Below are 18,317 nucleotides of genomic sequence, written 5' to 3'. Positions count from 1 at the left end.
GTCGGTATGAAGTTAATTTAACATAATATCACAGTCACAGTGCCAAGTTTAGTATTAAAGTTATGTAGGATTATCTACCATCTACGTTGTTTTTAGTATGTTTTAAAGTCGCTAATAATTTCTACTTCATATACATCAAATTTTAATATTTTTGTTTTTACGTATAATTATTATATATAATCGATTAGTTCATTTATGAGTCTGTACTTTTTCTTGACGAATCCTATGTCCTCTTTAACTGAATGTAACGTTGTGTTAAAAATATTTGCTTTATTTTCAAAATATTCCCATAAATCTGCACAAGAACTATTTGTGCATAGTTTGTCAATAGTTTCGAGCTGATAGAGCAAAACAAAGGCAGACATTCAATATTTAGTTTATTCTTTCAATGGATACTGGGATTTAAACGTGACTTTTATAGCGCATCCAAGTTCCTATAGAGCGTAACGCATTTTTTCCTGAAATGGGACATGAACCCTGAACTCTGGGATTGGAAATAGAGATATCAGACCATCAGACTGCGTCCATTCCTGTTCAAAATGTGGTGATTTAGTAGAGCAACGCGTAGCTACGACCAAACGGCTTTTAAACATAAGTAAATTTTATGTTTGTAGAAAACGTTCTATTATCATACTCTTTTTAAAGGTGATATCAAGACGCCGATAGGATTTATTAAATTCTGTCTTTACGTGACACTGTTCAAACTACTTACCAGTTACCTTAAGATAACAGTAAGCTATTCAAACACCGTGAATTTTCTGTTATTTATTATTACAATACATTTTGCGTTCTAGAAACTTATGATAAACAGTTTATTATATACAAATATGGATATTAATACCGTCGGTTTTTATATACTAATACTACCACTATATGTTGATGGTCTCGTAATATAACTTGATCAAAACTCTCTGTATAAACTATGCAGGAACTTTTACAACACGAAGCCTTAAAATTTAATGTACCTCAGTAACATCACAGGACCAGTTTATAAACTTCCTGACAAATATGTTCCATTACAAGTTGCTATATACAACTCCTTGTCATCAGTTATTGAGCACGTTCCCAGTCGCTCGGCCGTAGCAACGCCAGTTACAGAACTGCTTTATTCCTGTAAGAGACAAGTTTATAAATAGCCTCTTATATTAGCACTTTGTTCAGACTATAATTTATTTGTGACCAACAGTAACTTAGGGGTAATATTAACCAGCAAGATGGCCTCTGGTTTGAGAGCACGTGATGCTTATTGTTAATAACGTTTCATTAATCTCTTTCAAGAAGCACTTCTGCCCACGTAACGCAAGCTTACGTCTCTCTCTCTTGACACAGATAATTAATGACTGCCCCAGCTTGTTTTTGTTGTTGTTGTTTTTTTAACCCTAACGCTGCATTACTTAGCAGTTCACGTTATTCCGACTGTGGTTGATGAACCGAATGTGAAGACGTAACGTAAATGGATCTATCACAGTTTTACTTTAAATCGTTCTCTAACTGTTAAGAACATGACACAAATAAATTAAGGCTTTTTGTAAGCCTTTAAACAGAAGAATTCGTAAACACTTATACATGTTTCTGTACGTATACTTAACAGTAAGTTGATCTAACTGCTGCGTCCTATTACTTAAACGGTTGAGAGCTCTGTTAATGAGTTGTTATTCTGACAACGTTCGTCAGGTTAAAAAACAAGCATTTAGAAATTGAAGATATACTGAATGGAAAGAGATAACTCTGCATGTGAACTTTATACATTTCAATAGTTATTTACTCTACTATTCTGAAAGGATACATTGTTAAAATTGTAAACTGAAAAGGTTCGAGTTGCTTAACTAGGAGATTTGTGAATTAAGTAAAATAATACTAAATCAAATGATCTAATTCTGAAATATTTTCAGGCAGAAACACGATTATTCTTTGATCAATACACGAACATTTCGTAGAGGTAGACAAACATTTCCAGACACATACACAAACATTTTCACATAAATACACAAAATGTTTGAGACAAATACATAAACATCTCCCTATGAATGCATTTTCATTCACATAAACAAGCTTTCTCACAAAAGTACAGAAACATTTTCGTACAAATACAAAAGCATTCTCATAGAGATACAAAAACAATTTGAAATAAATACACATGCATTCTCAAAGAGTTATATGAACATCCTCAGACAAATATACATGGATTATTACGAAGATACATTCTTCGTCTCATTCACAAGCATTCTCACGCAGATACATAAATATTTTCAGATAAATACACGAGCATTCTAACAGAGGTTTGTTTGTTTTTGAATTTCGCACAAAGCTACTCGAGGGCTATCTGTGCTAGCCGTCCCTAATTTAGCAGTGTAAGACTAGATGGAAGGCAGCTAGTCATCACCACCCACCGCCAACTTTTGGGCTACTCTTTTACCAACGAATAGTGGGATTGACCGTCACATTATAACATTTCCACGGCTGAAAGGGCTAGCATGTTTGGTGCGACGGGGATGCGAACCCGCGACGATTACGAGTCGCACGTCTTAACACGCTTGGCCATGCCGAGCCGTACTAACAGAGGTACAAAAACATTTTTGCAAAGATACACATGCATTTTCAAGCACGCGAAACATTTCTGACAAATACACACTTAATTTTGTGATGTCATATGTTATATTTCTCGCCTTTTAAAACAATACAAAAGTTTTCAGATAAGTAGGCTTAACTTGGATGTGAGTACAACTACTATAAAAAGAATTAAATTTCAAAATTTTAAACTTTTAAACCTTCCTCTTTAAGTAATGAACACACACGTTATTGTGTCATATGGCCAAAACAACCTGCATGATGATTATTTATTTTCATATTGAGTGTCAAAAGTTTAAAATACAGCTTGGTAAAATGCACATTTGGACGTAGCAGGATCAAATCATATTAAATATAGACGTTACAGAATTTTGACAGGATATAACTACTGAACTATTACCATGAAATGATTCTAAGTATACTATATTCCATTTAGCACATCTCTAAATCCTTATACATGGGTTTTTAGATATTTTTGAATAAAGGCTGTCAGATTTGGTAACTACTGTGTTTATTCTCAAAGCCAGAAAACTTCAACATTAAATCTGTTTGTCATTTTCTATATCTGCTGAAAAAAACAAACAATCTGCAGGATACACTGTGTGTTAGTAACAGGAGTCAGAGTTTAGTAATTTTTCATTATCTGTTTCTCGGACTGTAATACTCCAAACTAACACACATTTTAAATAGATTTGCTCTACTGAATTCTTACTTCACACACGTAATTTTAAGGCAATCTATTAAGAAATACAAAAGATATATAATTTTCATTTTTTATAGAATTTTTCTCTTTTTTTTGGTCTCGGCCTATAAGTTCACAGAATGGCTCTAAAGCTTTAAAATACAAATTTTTAGCTCATTGACTGATTTGAGATCTAAATGCAGATTTAGAATCAAAAGATTAAACCCTTTAGTTTAGTGTATTTGAAGGTTTTATATATTAACTTACTCCAATTCTGCCTAAAATAACTTCAGTTTGAGGGTAAGTTAGTAGAGATCCTGATGAGTAACAAAATTGAATCGGGTTAACACGTAAAAATATAGCTGATAAAAGAGGAAAAAATATCTCTAATTCTGCTTAAAAGAATTACAAGTGCCGTAGCTATTGAAAATTTCCTCTTATATTTTTATTTACACTTAAATTACGGAAAATTTATTTCATGGACCAACTTACTTAACTTTCATGGATTTTTCAAATATGATGCACTCTTAGACCTACGATTAGTTGTCAAGTTTGGTCTAAATATGAGTTTTAAATATTCAACAAAAATCACTCAAATTTGACGAAAATATTTGTGCACATCTACAGAAATAGTCACGTCAGCTATCGATCTGAATTTTTTACTACAGCTTAATCTAAGAGTAAAAATGAACTGTTTTAGTTTTTTTTTCATTTGAATTAAAGATAGCTGATTTATAACAGCAAAACTATAAGATAAAAGAACTTGCAGGTATACAAGTATTCGTTAAGTCAAGGAAACTAAATTGTCAGTTCCTAGCTCAATTTTTCAAAAGAATCATACGAGTGGACGCCTATTATTGATTACTCATTGCCACATTTTAAGCACAGATTTGCTAAATTTTATAAAACTTTCCTAATTAAAACAGCGTTTAGCGTTGTGTGCTATTAGCTTAAACAATTACTGTAAATGACGATTCTTGATATGACAGTACCAGGTGAATGCGAGTGATGGCAAAAACCAGTATTCTAGATTCCATGGCGTTACCATAAGTTATTAATACCGATTTATATAGAAAAACTACCACCGGAAATTTTAAAGAATCTGGTTGGTTCTGTAAAGTATAAGTCTGTTCCGAATAATAATGTTGCTATCGTAATGATAATTATGATTATTATAGAATATCACTTCCTTGCTTGCTGTAGTTTGTTGGCTTGCGTTGAAAAACAAATCATGATATTTAATCAAAAATATTTTAGATGTGAAAAAATATGTGGCGACTTAAAGGAATAAAGTCACAACTGACGGTCAAACTGGTAACTACACTTATAACATTGACAACATGTTATAATAAATATTCATTTATTAGTTAGTTAATTTGCATACTCAGCTTTACCAACCAACCAACCCAAAGAAGGACAAAAAACAAAAAAATGTATCAAAATTTAACGGATTTTGTTAAATAACTTTGCACACGTGGCTTACATTTAGAATAATTTGACATCTAATTATAGACTGCAAAGATCTATCAGTGTGCCAAATTTAAAAAAAAAATTGAAAGTTAAGTATGTTTTTTTTCATATAAAGTTTCCGTATTTTTGGTGCCAAAAAGAATAAATAAAGAGTGAAGAAACTCAATCAAAATTGTATTTCTGGTATTTCTTAATGGATTACTTTGAAGTTTCATGTGTAAAGTAAGAGTCCAGCAGAGCATATCCACTGAAAATATGTAATACTTTGAAGTAATACAGTCTGAGCTATAGAAGGTGAAAAATCGTTAAACTATCACTCATGTTAATAACACAAGGTGTGTCCTGCAGATTGTTTTGGCCGCACGACACATTACGACGTGTCTTGAGTAATTGGATGTTACTCATACGTGTGTGTGTTTGCGAGTTTTTTTCTTATTGCAAAAGCCACATCAGGTTATCTGCTGTGTATCATCCAATGGGAATCGAACCCCTTATTTTAGCGTTGTAAATCCAAAGAGTTACCGTTGTCCCAGTAATTATTTTAAGGTTAGTGGTAAGTATGCTATAATAATTATTTGTGTGTCACTGGTATCTAGATAATAAAAATTACTGGACGAAAGTGATACATGTCCTGTAAAATTTATATGGGTGTTAGTGGTAAGCGTTGTTTTCGCTAATCATATATCTCCTCGAGGTTATAATAATATACTTGAGAAGTAAATTATTTCCTTAGTACGGTTTGTTTGTTTGTTATTATACACGAAGTTACACAAAGGTTTGTTTGTTTGGAATTAAGCACAAAACTATACAATGAGCTATCTGCGTTATGCCCAACACAGGTATCGAAACCCGATTTTAACAATACATGTTCAGAGACATACCAATGTGCCACTGAAGGTCTTCTCAATACAGAAACAATAATTCATCTCATACAAATAATAATCAGTGAAAAGTCTTTGTTATTCAATTCCAACAAAAATAATAAAGAAACTGTCGAACTTTGGTTTGAAAATATAAATATTGTCGACAAAAATTTGTAAAGATAGATAATTTAAGACATAAAAGTTTAAAGAGAAGCAGTAGAGACAGATAAGTAACAAAATGAACACAAGTTGATAAAATATTTAACAAGAGCTTAAAGACAAGATGTAGACCGAAATAGATGTATGTCATTAACAAGGTGACTTCCCTGTAATCCAGTAGTCCAAACTTGGAGATAGACGTGCAGATAGTTCTTTCTCTAGATATGCGTATAATTCTAAGAAAAACAAGCTAACGTTCTAGAACGGAATTCGGCCGTTTATCACTTTCTTAACTCACTAATCTCGCGAAACAACTTACCCTCGTAACTTTGTATCTCGTTAAGCCTTCTCTACAGTTTATAATTTTAACAGATTATTCTTTTTTAAATAAATAAGTCTCTTTAAATCCAATCCTTCATTTTCTTGAATGGTTAATCTCTCTAATCTCTCTTAATATAACTGATTCATTTTCTAAATCCAACTCTACAACACATCTTTATAATTAGGCCCAAGATGGCCACGTGGTTAGAGAGCTTGACTCGTAACCTGAAGATCGCGAGGTCGAATCCATGTGTTGTAATATTACCGTCAATACCTCTATTCATTGGTAAAAGAGTAGTTAAAAAGTTGGTTGTGGGTAGTAATGGCTAGCTGCCTTCATTCTATTCATACACCGCTTAGTTAGGGGCAGCTAGCGCAGATAGACTTCGTGTAGATTTGCGCAAAACTCAAAGAAAAATTCTAATTTTATATACTGCCGAATCGCTAACCTCTCACAAAGTTTATTATTGTAACTTTTCATGTTTTTAAAAGCCTGTGTTTTTCGCTATAGTTTATCCTTAACTATTTTTATATTGTTAAAATCGCTTATATCTATACAACTTGTCTTTAAACGTTTAATCTTGTTAAATATCCTTTATTTTTTTCTACGGATTGTTTTAAGTCTTTAATCTTGTTAAATATATTTTATCTCTCAACAAAGTTTTGTTGTAAGTATTTATCTTTTTAAATCCACTGTTCTTTTATGTAAAAACTTATATATAACTCAACATTTTCTTTCACTTTTTTTTTGTCAGAAAATCTGAACAACAAAGGATTTTCACTGATCATTATTTGTATGAGAAAGCCTTGTTTCTTTACTGAGAAAATAATATGTTTCTCAAACATATTATTATAACCCCCATCAGAAGTTTTTCCGAAGAATTACCTGATCAGTTAAAATCATGTTAATATACTTAACAATTAGAGCTACCAGTAAGTATGTTTATAGGAATATTAGTTTTCAAAGCGTTATCTTGTCGTGTATGCCAAGTAAATTAGCAATAAATTTACATAGTTTTGTATTTGACCATGCTAACAACATCACGAGTGTTAATACGTGCAGTGGCAATACATCTATAAATATATTTATTGTTTTATTTCTAAGCGTGTGTTTAGGCTTAAGTTGCTGATAAAGGTATATCCAAGACAATAAAATATATTTGATGTAACTCTTAAATTTTTCATAAATATTTAAAGGTACTGACCTAAAATAATCGCTAATAACTCTTGTAACTTTCAGCGTAATACGTTTAGTCTGGAGATAAGATTAAACTTCCCAAATAATATTATTTTATTAACAAACATAAAAGAAAGCAGATTAACGAGATGTAGAAACCTTTGTTCTTTTCGCTGTTGGTATGTATATTGTTTGTTTATATACTCTCGTACGTTCGGCATGGCCAGGTGGGTTAAGGCGTGCGACTCGTAATCTGAGGGTCACGGGTTCGCATCCCCGTCGCGCCAAACATGCTCGCCCTTTCAGCCGTGGGGGCGTTATAATGTTACGGTCAATCCCACTATTCGTTGGGGTAAAAGAGTAGGCCAAGAGTTGGCGGTGGGTGGTGATGACTAGCTGCCTTCCCTCCAGTGTTATACTGCAAAATTAGGGACGGCTAGCACAGATAGCCCTCGAGCAGCTTTGCGCGAGATTCAAAAACAAAACAAATATACTCTCGTATCTACGAACAAAACAAATATACTCTCGTATCTACGTATATTGTTCGTTGATACACTCTTTTATCTTACTATGGCATCTTAAGTCGGTTTACCTAATGGAACGTATATATGCTATCAAATTGTATGCAAAAATGAAGGAGGGGGAAAATGAACTTCATGAAAAGGCCGTAGAATTGGCGTTCTCTTTAATCGCATGAGAAAGCGTATTACGAAAACGAAATAGTTGAAATTGTACACTTTTTCATATAAATTTGATTGATATTTATTGTACTTATGTATATTTTGAATGTCTATTTTTGTTCTTATTCTAATAAATATAACATTAAACAGTATAACTTTATTCACAAACGTCTTACTTCCCTAGAGTCAAGCAAGTATAACGTTGCACTCAAAAATTATATATAATGAAAGAAATGCATGTCTGAGCCGGAAATTTTACTCGGTCCGGTGCGATTCCGCCTTAGGTTTTACTGCATCTTTCATTACGTATTTACATCGTTTCTATTATGTATTTGAGGCCTAATATCCCGCATTACATATTCACATCGTTTTATCACGTATATTAGGTTTAATATATATCCTCCGTTACGTATTGACATCTCTCGTCTTCTCTGGTATTGTAAAATAAAGAGAATCTCATGGAACAGCTCATTTCGTTGAAGTCTCTATCAATTTTCATTTTTAGCATTTGAAAATGTTGACTTTATTTAAGGTTGCATGACCTTTCAGTGTTTGGAATCTTCGATTTTGTTTCTTTAAAGTTCGTAACGTATTCTTTTATTCCTTTCGATATACAATCACAAGAAACTAATTACAAAATAAAACTTGATTGTTTAGATAAAATACTGGCCTCGTTTATATTTTCTGTACGAAAACATACATGAGGTGTGTTTGTTCTTATAGTAAAACCAATTGGGCTATCTTGTGTGTCCACCGACCAGAACTGAACCCCTGATTTTTAGCGTTTTAAATCCGTAGACTTATCGCTGTTCCAGCAGGGAACAACACATGGTTTTGAAATCCTACCTTAGCTATCAATAATAGTGAGAAATCACCTTTTGGTAAACATCAGCTTCTTTTGGAGATACCATACTGTGACAGATGGACATGTAAAATGTCAGGCCTAATATTCTTCATTAAGTATTCACATCGATTTATCACGTATACTAGGCCTATGTGACTATATTATGTCTTAAATCTCGGTCTATTTTTGTGCTATACAAAGTTGAAAGTGATTGTAGTCGGGCTCTTATTTCAGAAATAAACAATTTCTTTCAGGTTTTTAAGTATATCTTTTTATATCAAAATATAACATTGTTGTTTTGAATTAAGCACAAAACCACACAATGGGCTATCTATCCGTGCTCTGCCCATCACGGGTATCGAAACACGGTTTTTAGCGTTGTAAGTTCGCAAATATACCGCTGAGCTACTGGGGAGCCAAAATATAACGAGGTGAAAATGTAACTTATACAAGCAAAAAAACAAAAACCTTAACCTTATTCAAGTGATTATCTATTTAGAAAGACAAGTACCATTATTTATTTTGTTCATTTTCTAGATCTTTCACACTGTTACCATCTTGCGATTCTACTAGTGATTTTCAATCAATATCACCAGTTTTTGTTAAAATATTCTTGTCAACGTTTACAAAACTTTCCGCGTTCACAGAATCATTTTCATCAATCTTCTCAATCAGAGTTTGGATTTCACTAGAATCGTCATAACAAACAACTTATGCACAATTTCTGTCATTATCAAGAATAAATCTACAGTTTCAAAAGCACTTTATCACACATTCATCTTTTACTGATTTGATTGAATGACTTAAAAACGCAATTTCATCTAACATGTTAATTTTCATGGTCATTTCAGATGCTCTCTTATAGTCATCCATGTTTGCAATAATATTCTGAAGCATCAATTTTCTGTATTTCAGTTTTATACACTGTATAATTCCATTATCTAGTGGCTCTTGAACTAATGTTGTACATAGAGATAGAAAGACTAAACAAACATTTGAAAGTTGAACTTTTGGGTGACAAGTTGCATCACCTAGGAAAAGTAGAATATTCCTATTTTCTTGTTCCATTCTTTTGTTTAATTTGTTCAAAGATTCTTTGAAGATGGTACTTGTAATCAACCCTTTATTATTCGCTTTCAATTCCATAGGGAGTTGATTCTTCCTTAAAGTTTTGAAACAGCGCGGATTTTCACTTTTACCTATTACCCATGGTTTGCTTCTCTAGTTTTCCCCATCAGCAAATGTGACCAAAAGTACAGTCAATCATTCTTTCGAATAGCGACCTCCGGAATAATGACGGCAGAAAAAAGAACAGAATATGTTTAACCAATATTTACTGTTACAAAATATCCGAGAATTTATTAATATTATTAATTAAACAAGAATTTGTTAATATTCAAATAAAGTATTAATTAAATAAGAAATTATTATTTAATCAAATTCATTTTTTCCTCCATTACTCAGGTTCTAACCCCAATTGTTGATAGATGAGGTAGGTGAAAGATAGTTTTCCGTTCGCGTTACGCAGATTCCACCATTTAGAGGGTCTTTTACATTTTATAAGAGAAATCTTAAAATAATGCTGCAAAATTTTGGTATTTCTGGCTTGTACAGGTTTCCACCTTATACAGTTTTCGGCTTAGACACGTTTTACCGTATTAGGCTTAATATATGTGATAAAAGCGATGCAAATACTTAGAGTTTATTAGGCCAAAAATAGTTGATGAAAACTGCGCTACGTCGTATATGCTTTATTTATTGTTGTTTTTACGCCCCTTTATTCATTCAATAATTATCCCCTTTGTGCCAGAGATAAGTTCACAGACTTACGAATGTTAAAATTTGGGGTTCGATTTCACATGGTGGATAAAATCTCTTATATAGATCATTCTTTAGTTTTGCTCTAAAAGAACAACAACAGTCACAATAATGAATTTTTAATCATAGATGCAAAAAAGACAAATTCGTATGTGCAATATAAAACAGGCCCGACATGGTCAGGTGGTTAAGGCACTCGAATCGTAATCTGAGGGTCGCGGGTTCCAATCCCCGTAACACTAAATATACCTGCCCTTTCAGCCGTGGGGACATTATAATGTAACGGTCAATCCTATTATTCCTTGGTAAAAGAATAGCCCAAGAATTAGCAGTAAGTGGTGATGACTAGCTGCTTTTCCTCTAGTCTTACACTGCTAAATTAGGGACGGCTAGCAGAGATAGCCCTCATGTAGCATTGCTCGAAATTCAAAAGAAAACAAACAAGCAATATTTTTCAAGGTGATAGATGGGTATTTTATATTAATAAATAGATTAAAGAAACTTCTGGAAGTGTCTCCTCTTTATAGCTAAATATTGCTGCGTTTTCTTTTGAGTAGCTTTTGTTTCGCTGTCAATCTGAATATTTTTGGTCTACTTTTTGTTAGTGTCACCTCTGGTAAGATACATCTTCCTTTATTATACGTGCCAAGAAAAATCTGTCTTCGGCTACTGACGGATAGTTTATTTTTCTTTACCAATTCTTTATAGTTGTAAAGGTAAATATTTCTGCGATGTGAAAACGTAGTGAAGGATGTTATCCCTAATACACATAATACAAACGATGTGAAAACGTAACAGAAGATATTAGGCCAAATACACGTAATGAAAACGATGTGAATATGTAATAGAGAATATTAGGCCTAAGACATGTGATGAAACCTGCGTTACATTGTATATGTTTGGTTAATGGATACTCTCTGATTTACTTTAATTCGTTTCTCCTATATCAACATAACTGTTTGTACGTTTCTAGTGAACACTTTATGGCCTACTTTAATTCGTTTCTTCTGACCAAGATAAATAAATACTCGTGGGTTTCTAGTGAATTTTTTTCTGATTAAATTAGCTTGTATTTTAATTATTGTGCTTCTAATAAAAACAAAGATACATTACTTCCAAGAATTGTAAACAGTTTGTTCTCTATTAAAATAAGTATGTTGAACAATTGATTAAAGTGTTCTTTTTAGGATAACACTTTATTTGTTTTAGAATATTTTTGTTAAGATAGATCACGTGCTTTATTATGGGTAGTTTAGCGTACAACGATGCCTGAAACTCGAGAACTTCATTATTTATATCATATAGCAACGTCCATTTCTGAGCAAGTTATGTCATTATTCAAATCCTTCCAACTTTAAAAGCTGAGAAGCTGAAACTTTATCCATTATTATATCAGCCTGAAAAGTCGAGTTTACACTAACAATTAAGTCATTAACAGCTCTCCATGATTCATATTGTATAGGATATAAGAATTGAAAAATATTTTGTGATACATAAATTTTAAATGAATTACAAAATATAAAAGAAAATTTGTTTATTACCAATAAATAAATAGACAAACCGTAACCTTAAATAAACACAATACTTTGATCTGTTCAAGTTTGCAAAATTGTATATTGTTTCATCAGCTTCCAATAACTGCTTGATACAGTACAAAATACATTACCAAGCAGATATGGGTCCTTTTATAAATAAACTAAGTAACTAGAAATTAATTTGAATATTGTAAGATTAAGAAAAATTTCACCTCGATGGACTCAACAGAAAGCCAGATGTCGCTTTGCTATAAAAAATACACACACACACACACATTAAGAAAAATATTATTTGGGCCTTCAATCAAAGAATGTTTCGGAAACTTAGTTCTCTTTTTCTTAATTTTATATTTTCTTTATTTAATTAGCATCTTGTGATTAATTTTTAAAAAAATTAACTTGCGAGTTATTGCTAAGAAAGGCTTAAGCATATTTTCATTCATTAAAATGTTTATATGCATATATACACACATTGTAACGCTCACACAGCAAATAAAGATATAAAATATACGTGTATCTTAATCGAAAATCAGCTATCTGGAACTCCACGGATTTTTTACTCCTCTTTTTATCTTCTTGTATGTCTGAAAAATATTCTTTTGCGAACAAGAGAAAGACAGCAACGTCGAGCTGATATTTGACTTATAGTCTCAAACAATATACTTTTCACTTGATAGTGGCTTAAAGTGTTTCCTGGATAAACTCTTTGATGTGGAGGTGCTTTAAGCAGTTAGTTCTTTAACATGCATTCAAGAAAAGAAAAAAATATTGTCAACCAACTGCCGAGGTTTTGTTTGTTTGTTTGTTGTTTTTCATTTCTTGAGTTTTGTATAGAAATATGCCTACCCTTCAGGAAACTTTTGTATACTGGAAACATTTCTTACTTGTCTGAATGGATTTTCAAAGAAACCAACCACCACTTTTCCTCACTGTCCTGTACCTAATTTGGTAAGAGTGCATATAAAAAGAATGCTCTCGTCACTTGGGCAGAAACTATTAACAATTTTACTGGGGAAGCATGGAATTCTAATGAAGTCCGTGACGTTCGTTTCAAGTGTGATGCTTATTATATGGGCTGAAATATAAAATAATTTTCAAAACTTAACTTGTTCTGTACACATATGATTTGTTGTTTGTTTTGTTTTTTGCAGGACACACTTGAAACGGTTTGTCTCCTTTTTCTATACTGAAACTTTTTAACATTATACAGATCAATATGTATATTATAAACTTTTCTTCAAGTAGCACACTTAAAAGGCCCGGCATGACCAGGTGGGTTAAGGCATTTGATTCGTAATCTAAGAATCGCGGGTTCGAATCCCCGTCGCACCAAACATGCTAGCCCTTTCAGCCGTGGAAACGTTATAATGTGACGGTCAATCCCACTATTCGTTGGTAAAAGAGTAGCCCAAAGTTTGGGATGGATGGTGATGACTAGCTGCCTTCCCTCTAGTCTTACAATGCTACATTAGGGACGGCTAGCACAGATAGCCCTCGAGTAGCTTTACGCGAGATTCTAAAACAAACAAGCACACTTGAATATAAAATTCAGTATGTGAGAAAACTTTGCAATCTGATGTTATTTAGTTAGATCATTAGAGTGTGTGTGTGTTTTCTTATAGCAAAGCCACGTTGGACTATCTGCTGAGTCCACTAAAGAAAATCGAAACTCTGATTTTAGCGTTATACATCTGAAGACTTACTTTTGTCCCAGTGGGTGACTAGATCTTTCGAACTGAAACATAATTACACTTCTTAATCTGATGTTATTTAATTGTATCTTTGACACTGAAACATAATTACGTTTCTTAGTTTGATGTTATTTAGATATACGTTTCAAATCGAATCAGAAACGTTTTAATCTAATGTTATTTGATTATATGTGTAAAACGAGCCATAATGGCGAAGTATACACGTTTGCTTTCAGATTAGTTTAAATTAATTTGAAAAGCAGATCGCTTAACATGTAGAAACATCTTTTTAGCATAACTTCATTAGATGTTTTATATAGTAAAAATCAGGAAGATGTGTAAACTTCTTCATCTGATGTAATTTAATTACAAATTTATCATCGAGAGTTTCATTGGTTGTTTATAAACTTTTCATGAACATGAAGACGATATTAGGTCATATGCACACTTCGTATCAATTACAAGTTCGTCTTTGAGTCTATCACTGGAACGTAAACAAACTTCCTCGTTGGATGTAATTTGATTAAATTTCTAACATCAAGGCTTTCATGGGGATGTGTTCCCTATTCTCATTTTGATGTTAGTTTGGTATTAATGACTATTCGTGTCTGCTCTGTTGAATAAAATTCAGTTTTCTTTGGTTGTCATCTACAACAAAATAAATGTTTTAAGTCGAAGGTAAAGATCGAGTGTTGTAAAGAGTTAGTTGTCAAACTGTATGTTGAAGCTCATCAGTAAAGCGTTAGTTGTCAAACTGTATGTTGAAGCTCATCAGTAAAGAGTTAGTTGTCAAACTGTATGTTGAAGCTCATCAGTAAAGAGTTAGTTGTCAAACTGTATGTTGAAGCTCATCAGTAAAGAGTTAGTTGTCAAACTGTATGTTGAAGCTCATCAGTAAAGGGTTAGTTGTCAAACTGTATGTTGAAGCTCATCAGTAAAGCGTTAGTTGTCAAACTGTATGTTGAAGCTCATCAGTAAAGAGTTAGTTGTCAAACTGTATGTTGAAGCTCATCAGTAAAGAGTTAGTTGTCAAACTGTATGTTGAAGCTCATCAGTAAAGAGTTAGTTCTCAAACTGTATGTTGAGCTCATCAGTAAAGAGTTAGTTGTCAAACTGTATGTTGAAGCTCATCAGTAAAGAGTTAGTTCTCAAACTGTATGTTGAAGCTCATCAGTTCAATACGCCACGCCTAAAGGTAAGCTATACAGCGTCTTTGAAAACGACTTAAAGATATATCGAACAACTTATGTGAAAACAACGTGTTGATTTACTTTAAGATCCTTTACTTTATTCACTAAATACTTAATATGCTAACACAAATTTGAACACATTGCCACATTTATTAAACAGTATAATGTGTTAATATAACTTAGAATGTGTTACCTTAGTTTTCAAAATATGTTAAAATACCTTAAGATATATTACCGTATTTATTAAATATTTTAATGCGAAGAAGATATGAAAATACTGTCGTGATGGGAAATCGAAACTTATCTACGATAGCGTGGATCTGATAAAGTTGTAGAAACTTGTGTTCTGGGATTATCCTCTCTGCTTGTTACACACCTTTGTTATAAATGCTTAATAATGGCAACCGGTAAAATAATCAACAATGATAGAAGCAGTTACAGGGTCAATAAAGGTCATGTAAAGTTGATCTTATAAAAACGACATTTTCCAAAAACAGAAAACTTTTACAAAAACTTTTATTGAGATAAAAGATATTCAAACTTGTGTTATCAAAGTCCATGAAATAGGTTGTTGTCAGATAAAAAGACTGATATGAGGGCACTTAAACTATTGTAGACAATATACTTTGGCATTATCACATGACGGAAGACTTAAACATTAATTCATATTAATTGTTAGGCTTAATGAATACATGCGCTTCTCTGAAAAAAAAAAAAAAAAAAACCAGTACAGTTCAACTAATTTTGTTGATCAGAGATATTCAGAGAAGATTGTTTATCACGTAATTTTCACATTTTGAAGGGAATCGCTAGGTTTTGCTTGATACAAGACAAAGTACTCTTCCTAAGTTAAATCCGAGGAATCAAATTAATGGTTGCACTGGATTAAACAAATTTAATTAAAAGTGATAAAAGGAACAAGTGGCGTCAGGTTATCCTTAAACTCTAACGATTTTAACATGTGAAATTCGTACTCAGCATAGTTAAACACACAAGATTAAATAAAACGTAATATAGTGAGAAATCCACATTTAGAGTTAACATAAGAAATACCCGCACTTACAGTTAACGTGTGAAATATCTTCATAACACATTGACTGCATGAGAATTTTAAATGTTAACTGAGTGAAAAACTGAAGTTAACGGATGAAAAACCACATAAGCAACAGATGATAACCCTTAAGGTTAACAGAGACACCAATACAGTAATCAGAAAGCATTTCACATATCTAACCGAGATTCACACAATAATTGCTTAAAATCAGAATGTTTGTCTCTCTGGAATAAAATCAACAGTTTGCACACGTTACTTGCACCGTTTTCGATATCAGCGTGTCACATATTGCAGTCCAAGGCAAATTTACATTCGTCGATATAATACATACTTTAACGGTGATCCTAAAAGACAGCCAGAACTGTACAAAAATACAGGAAAAGCAGACACAAAGCTCTAATCAAAGTTAAAATCAATTTTAAACTCAATCGGGGTGGGTGGGGGGTAAACTTAAAGATTATCACGTGATAGAAACACCTAAGTCGTTTATTCTAAAAAACAATTAATCCTAAATCGAAACATTGGTTTTCGTTTGAGATTCGTATATCAAACTTACTTCTTCCGTTTTCCTTTAACTGTTGCGCTTTCACTTCCTTCCCTTCAAATATATCATAAGATAATTTAAGACTAAATGGGACAAAGCTGAGTTTTCTCGTTATCTTATTGGAATCTTAATACAAACTAATTCTTCTTAATCGTATTATATGATAATCTATAATATTCAAATTCTTAAGCTAGGCAGTTATATTTTTTTTGATAGGGGAGAGAAGCTAAATGAAATGATTTGGAATGGGATACCCGAAAGGATTTAGAGATTATCCCAGCTTAGAATTTGAATATTATAGATGATTATAGGACATGTAAGTAAAAATAATCTATCTTACTTTTTTCCACCATGAAAACTATTCTTGACACGTATATTTCCCGAATTCGATTCTGGCTGTGTTTGTGTACAGTGTTTTAAACTGTGCATCATGTGTTTGTGATATCCAGTAAATGTTGCCCTAAAGTAAGGGGGTAACTGCAATGTATCGTATCTGAGAGGGGCTACATGAACAGTTTCGTGTTTTCATGGCGTTTTCCTAGTTTAATAATATAGCATTTCGACTTTCAGCGAAACCTAACACAGATTATTAAATTTTCGCTAACAATCAATAAATATAACTATTATTCGTAGCTCCACTTACCCATCTGTCTATCTTACATGTCTTTTATCTCAAGTATTCTCACTCTCTGATTTTAATTAGTTAACTGTTCTATCCTTCTTTTAGTGTATCCTATTTATTTCTATTTCTTTCTTCTTTATATCTTTATTTGTCGGTCTTCCATAGAAGGCGTTGATTTAGTGGCTAACGTATCGGACTGAAGACCCGTGGTCTCGGGTTTAAGAAACGGCGCTTGAAAATACGCTTCGTACATTCAGCTGCAAGTGCGTTATAGGAGTGACACTCAACTCGTTTTTGATTAAGAGTACTTCTTGAGAAGACGGAGGGTGCGGGATGATCGCATTTCCTCTAATTCACTCTTTGAACTTATAGATGGATATAACCGGCCCATACTTTTAGGTGTCTATCTAGTTTGATGTTATTTTACCTCCTCTGGTGCCTCTTTCATCTTTGGTTTCATAATACACAAAACCATTCTTTCCTAACCGACAGTTGGATACGGCAAGTGTTTTGGGTTCGAGAGTTTGATATAACTGATTATGTTTCAGTTTGTTTGTTTTTTCAAGGTGAGTATAATATAATTGCAATAAACTGAAACAAAGCACTAAAAATTTTAAAAAAATGTAAGTCTTATACGCAGAAAATTAATTCAAAGACTCATACAAACTTACCTTTACAGGAAGAAATGGAAAATAAATAAAAGAAAAAATTATCATAATGACAAAGGCAGCTCTTATCTCCTCTTCAGAATTGTGTGACTTGCAATTCTCAGTCTCTCGTCAGTCTCATCCGATAGAAATGTATCTTATCTCAAAGTGTTTGCTCCCTCTCTTATATTATTCGATTTTTTTCCGGGGAGCGTTACACATCTCAACAGTTTTTTATAAAGTACTTTGGATGATGTTTCTCCAATTAATGTTGCAGAGTTTATGTTATTTGTGTTTCATCCATAGTAATATAAGTAGTCTTGATTTTTTAGTTTGTTTATAAAAGTCTAGTGTAAAGATACAAAAGAAGTTAATGACGTAATTATGTGACCCCTAATTCAAATAAACTTTTTTCTCGTACTTCTAATAAGATAAAAAAATGTCCTTACGGC

The 18,317-nt window shown here is 32.6% G+C and overlaps 1 long non-coding RNA gene across 1 annotated transcript in view; it reads right to left on the bottom strand.

Annotated features, from left to right (window-relative positions):
• The window catches only part of LOC143257071 (uncharacterized), a 110,016-nt gene extending 92,008 nt beyond the window's left edge, over nucleotides 1–18,008 (bottom strand). The window contains exons 1-2 of the long non-coding RNA XR_013031668.1: nucleotides 17,890–18,008; nucleotides 966–1,111 (exon numbers count right to left, since the gene is read on the bottom strand). This is a non-coding gene — a long non-coding RNA (uncharacterized LOC143257071). The remainder of the gene's footprint in view (nucleotides 1–965; nucleotides 1,112–17,889) is intronic.
• Nucleotides 18,009–18,317: the final 309 nt, after the last annotated feature.

Source organism: Tachypleus tridentatus, chromosome 7 (genome assembly GCF_004210375.1).
Source record: "Tachypleus tridentatus isolate NWPU-2018 chromosome 7, ASM421037v1, whole genome shotgun sequence".
NCBI lineage: Eukaryota > Metazoa > Arthropoda > Merostomata > Xiphosura > Limulidae > Tachypleus > Tachypleus tridentatus.
The sequence above is the reverse complement of the archived record's forward strand: the minus strand, read 5'-3'. Positions and strand labels throughout refer to the sequence as shown.